The sequence below is a fragment of the Pipistrellus kuhlii genome, unplaced genomic scaffold, assembly GCF_014108245.1.
Source record: "Pipistrellus kuhlii isolate mPipKuh1 unplaced genomic scaffold, mPipKuh1.p scaffold_m20_p_2, whole genome shotgun sequence".
NCBI lineage: Eukaryota > Metazoa > Chordata > Mammalia > Chiroptera > Vespertilionidae > Pipistrellus > Pipistrellus kuhlii.
In genome coordinates, this window is record NW_023425515.1 from 32545560 (window position 1) to 32551559 (window position 6000).

Below are 6000 nucleotides of genomic sequence, written 5' to 3' on the forward strand. Positions count from 1 at the left end.
GTATTTTCATATTCTCATGAGAAATGATGACTGAGTAATAAAAAAAGCTTAGTGCTTGCCTTTCTTCTTGGCTCCACAGATGGCAGAATCCCAGGGGAGAGAAGAATCCATTCTCCCTTCTTTTTCCTAAGTACATTTTCTTCTCTCCTCTCCGTGCACACCAATATGCATACTTTGCTATCTTTTATGTACATCTTTTATGTATTTTAGCAATTTATATATATGATGAGATTTTATTGTTCAATTCACTGTCTTTTTCCTGTGTGGAAAGCATTATACTGTAGATAATTTATACAATACTTTATTTTTATTTATTTTAAAATTTTTTTTTATTGATTTCAGAGAGGAAGGGGGAGGGGAGAGAGATAAAACATCAATGATCAGAGAGCATCATTGATTGGCTGCTCCTGCATGCCCCTTAATGGATATTGAGCCTGCAACCTATGCATGTGCCCTTGATCAGAACTGAACCCAGAACCCTTTGGTTCACAGGCTGACACTCTGTCCACTGAGACAAACTGGCTATAGCTAATTTTTTAACTTTAGACTCTTCTGAAAGTCCTCTGTGTTCTCTGCAACACATAGCTTTCCAAATCTCCCTCCTCTTCTTATTCTCTCCATTATTCAAGTGTTGCTCAAATTACACATCCCCTAAGAAATGTCCCTAATTCAAGTCAAAATCAGTATTGCCTTTCTGGCCGAGACCGGTTTGGCTCAATGGATAGAGCGTCGGCTTGGGGACTGAAAGGTCCCGGGTTCAATTCCGGTCAAGGGCATGTACCTTGGTTGCGGGCATATCCCCAATAGGGGGTGTGCAAGAGGTGGCTGATAGATGACTCTCTCTCATTGATGTTTCTAACTCTCTATCTCTCTCCCTTCCTCTCTGTACAAAATCAATAAAATATATTTAAAAAATATATTGCCTTTCTGTTGGTTTTCATAGCAATATAAACTTATATTTTTTTTATTCCTCCTTTTATTCAATCAGTCATCCATTCACTCACTGTTAGAAACTGAATTGTATTCCTCCAAATTTGTATGTTGAGGCTCTTACTCCTAATTTGACTATATTTGAAGATAGGGCCTTGCAAGATACAGTTCGAGTTAAGTGAGGTCATAAGGGTGGGGCCCTAATTCAATAAGATTGGTGTCCTTATAAGAAGAGGAAGAGACACTAAAGGCACATGTACCACGCACACGAAGAAGGTGGTCATCTGCAAGCCAAGGAAAAAGGAAAAACCAAACCTTCTGACATCTTGGATTTCCACCTTCTAGGCTGTGAGAAAATAAATTTCTATTGTTTAAGCCATCCAGTCTAATACACTTAACCAAATTTGTGGGCTATTATATATTAGGCTGCTTCATCATGACCCCTATAAAGCACAGCCTGCTCTGCAGCAGTTACATGGATTCCTGAGGCCTCTCTCCCCGGCCAAAACCAAAAGAAAAGAAAAGGAAAGCTCTCTGAAGACAAGTCCTGTTCACAGCTGAGCACAGGTCTTTGTTAGGCCACAGGCTTACTGAACTGAAATCAAACTTTGCTCCAGCTACACACCGACCCTGGGGAAGAGGAAGGCGCTTTCAGTTTAACAGATGACATGCCCTTTCCTCAGAGCACATTTCAGCTCCTCCTTGGAGCAGTCCTGCTGCACGCTTTTCTCTCACGTTTTCTGCCTGAGTCCTCCTAACACCGGAACTAAGGTGCGTCTGAGCTCAGGGAGTATAGCTTATGATGAGCTTTGTAGCCATAGCCAAACAACTGGATTCCCCTCACCACTCCATCCTCCATCTGCCCAAGAAAGACAATTAGTTTTGATAACTGCTGCTTTTCCTCTCATGCATGCCCTGCTTTTCTTTGTGCTAACAACTCACTTTGTTTTCAAGCTAGAAGTAGACAAAAACGAGAAGCATAAAACTCCCTTTTGTCCCCATCCCTTTTGGCTTTTTATCCTTGACTGCAAAAGACTGTTCAAGTTCAGGAAAATTGATTTCTGTCATTTAAATAATCTAATCTTCACAAACCTTTTAACACCAAAACAAAAACCATTTAAGGCACAGCAGGACAATTAATATTGAAAATAGTCTCCATGGGGGATTTGCATACCTGCTGCCCACATTTCCCCTTCAGAGGAAGCACCTGGTTTGTAGTTTTAAATTTATAAAAAAGGTTTAACTCATCCACATACATTCATTTTAATAGGCATTTCTTTCCAAATATTTTATAAACTATAGAACTTAACTGGCCAAATAATAATTAAAAATGCATTAGGAAAGGGTTTGTAGTCAAAGGCTTCACTAATATTCTCGCTGATGTTTTTGAAAAAAAAAAATCAATCACATGGAGTCTATTTCTTTGCCACAGCCTCACTTACTGTACTGACTCACTAGTGCTATTAGGAACTGCACCACACCGGGGAGAGAAAGCTGAGCCAGGGAGAGGAGAAAAGTCATTATCTGAAGGCCAAGTGCAACTATTAGCATTGCCAGCAAATTCAAGATGCACACGAGCATAGAAATTCCTTGTCCCCATTATTCACCTTGACTTTTGTGGATCCAGAACATTCAGTGGAACTAGAAGGAGACTGATAAAATCCTGCCTAGTGAGAACCCTTGGTCTCCTGCAATCCTGCAAACACTGCTGATTCCCAACTCTCCCTGGTGCCAAAACCTTTCTCCTTCTGAGAGCCAGTTCCAATGGCATCTGTCCCTAAGACAGGATTTCTTACTCTGAAGTTCACAGGCAAGCTTCTGACAATCTCTAATCTGCCTTAATCAAGAATGGATGAGTATGTTTCCAGAGAGAGCATGCATAGCTTTCAATAGATCTCTAAAGATGGCCAGGCCCCAGAAATGTCAGCAATAAGAATGGTCTTTTCAGTCCATGAGATGCCTTTCTCCCCTGCTCAATGCTCCAGTCACACTGGCTTAATGCCCTTCTGCAGGTAGGCAGTGCCTTCTCCACCTCAACTCTGCACACTCTGTCCTATACCTAAACACTCCCCACCTCCACTGCCTGATCCTCCTACTCACTCTTGGAACATTTGATTAAATATCATTGCCACTGTTTACTTCTCCAGACTATTCCACCTAATATTTCTTTCAAGGCACTTATCCCAATTCATAATTTAATAACTATGCAATTATGTGACTAACATTTGTCTCACATTAGACTCTGAACTCCATAAAGATAGGAATCACGTATGTCTTGTTCATTTTGTCAGAACCTGGAATATAGTATATAACTTATAATATTTGCTGAGTGAATAAAAAGTGCATGAATATTTAATGAATTAATGAAAATCCCAAGGCCTACTTTCCATAACGTCTTCTATGGTCTTATAGAGTTCTCTAATTTTCTGAAATTCTAAATTCTTAAGCACATGAAAACACAAGTTCCATTTATTTCAGGAACTGTTTCTTGTTACCTGGCTATTTCATCTAAGTAAGGCTGACCTATGTACTTAGCTGACCCGAGAGCTCTTTGGATAGATATGGGTCTCTCACTCCTTTCATGGTCTCTCACATGGCCCATTGTTAAGCACATACTAGGAAATAATCACATGCTATCCAACAGTAAGTTGGCCAACTTCAGCTCAGTGTGTTTTGCTTTAATTTACAATGCTTGATAAGGTGTTGAGTATGTGAACTGCCTCCTAGATTGATCATCACCTCTCTGAGAGCCTGGATCTTTTCTTCTCCCTTAAAACACACTGGGTGGTGCTAGATGCTCAGCAGATTCAGTCTGTTTCATGGCTTATCATAACATGCAGCACACACAGGCATACATAGTCAGTAGCTATGTTTTCTATGAGACCTGGAAAAAAAAAAGTGTGAATGAGGGGGAAAAAAAATCAAGATTTTTCTGATCTCCTTTGCTTTCCACAAGTCATAATTTACCCACTGCAGAGAGCTGCAGAGTATCACACTAACCTCCGTTGGGCAATCTGATTTGACATTTGTTAGGGCTCCTGCCCCCACTTCTTACAGCTGTATTTCCACTGAGTCACTTTATATCACTCCATCCTGATCTCCCAACAGTGTTTTCTTCTCAGTTAGACACCTATGTTATTAACTACAGGGATAGTCCATATCTTTTTCATTTACTACCCAACTGCTGTTCAACTTCAGGACAAGCCCATACACTTAATCAGGCATTAGCCTGACTGATGGACAAACGTTGGACAGGTTAGAAAGAGGAGGACCAAGATGGATTACTGTGTCTGAATGCCCAGAAGCTCAGGCAAGGGGCATATTTCATAACTCAATCAACAAAGACCTGAAGATGTCATTGGTCCTATATCATTATTTAAAATCAAGAAGGCAGAAGCAAAATTTATGAAGTTTGTGAAGCAGAAGAGATTCTGTTTAATATCCTGAAGAAAAAAAAAAAAAAGACAGTTTTACAGCAACTATAAAATTGGTATTGTTCTTATGTCTTAGGATGCACCATGCTTTCAAGTTAGAATGTGGCACTGGTGCACTGCCTTTTGGAGGTCATTACACCTTATATGTTTATATTAAAGTTGGGCACAATTAAATCTAGGAGAACAAATAATAATACAATAATACACATCAGAAAATCTCCGCATAGAATGGTGTGTTTCGTCACAAAACTGCCTTTGCATCTGTTAGCTAGGACTGCCATAACAAAATACCATAGGCTAGGAATTTATTTTCTCACAGGACTGGAGAAGCTATGGCCAGAAGCCCAAAATCAAGGTGCAGCAGGTTCAGTTTCTGAGGCCTTTCTCCTTGGATTGCTAATGGCCACCTTATTGTTGTGTGTTCTCACAGTCACCCCTTGGCCTGTGTGTTATCTGTGCCCTAACTTCCTCTTTTTTTAAGGACACCGATCATATTGAATTAAGTCTCGCCTATATGACCTTATTTTACTTTAATTACCTGTTTAAAGGGCTTATCTTCAAATAGTTACTTTCTGAGACATTGGAGATTAAAAATGCATCATGGATTTGGGGGAGCACCTAATGATCCACTTTTTTAGACTAATTTAATTTCCTCCTAACAGTCTCTTCACACCCTCATCATTTTTTTCCATCTAAATCATACCTTGTCCATAAATCCCTCTTAAACATCATTCTGACCCCAGCATCCTCCTCTTAAAACTTAATTCCAAATTGCTTATAGATTATAGAATGAAGTCCATGGACACTCAAAACTCTGGTTCCAGTCTTCCCTTCCCAAACTAACTCCTCCCTCCTTATAGAGTTCTCTCACTTTAGAGCCCGGGGGCTTCAATTGTGAGCTTTCTTCTGCCTGAAATACACTGTCCACCTCCACGCCACAGGCATCTATGCCAATCATCCTCATGCGCCACCACCCTCTAGCACACTGTAATCAGCCTTATCTTTCTAAATCAATCCTATTCATTTTTAAGAGGATTCTCAAATACTGCTTCCTCTAGTAAATATGTCTGGTTGCCTCCAATGAAAAGCAATCTCTTCTTCTTTAAATTTCTATTTTAGTCAATCTTAAAGCAACAGTATAAAATAGAAATAAATATGCTATCTTCCCTGGAGACAAGATTCATATCAGTTTCCTGAGGCTACCATAACAAAGTACCACATATTTGGTAGCGTAAGCAACATACATGTATTCTGTCACAGTTATGGAGGCCTGAAGTTTAAAACCAAGGTGTTAGCAAAGCTGTACCCCCTCTTGAGGCTCCAGGGTAGAATTAATTTCCTTCCTTTTTTAAGATCAGGTGGATGGTGATATTCTTTGACTTGTGGCCACATCACTTTAAGCTCTGCCTCCTTGGTCACACTGCCTCCTATTCTGTGTCAAGCCTCCTTCTGCCTTCCTTTCATAAAGACACTCATCAATGGATTTAGGGCCCACCTGGATAACTCGTGATTCTCCTCAACCCAAGATTCTTAATTATACTGCATGCAAAGAGTCTTTTTTCTAAATTAAGTAACATCACTGCTATTGGGAGTTAGAACCTGGACATTTCTTTTTGGGGGGCTATCATTCAACTTA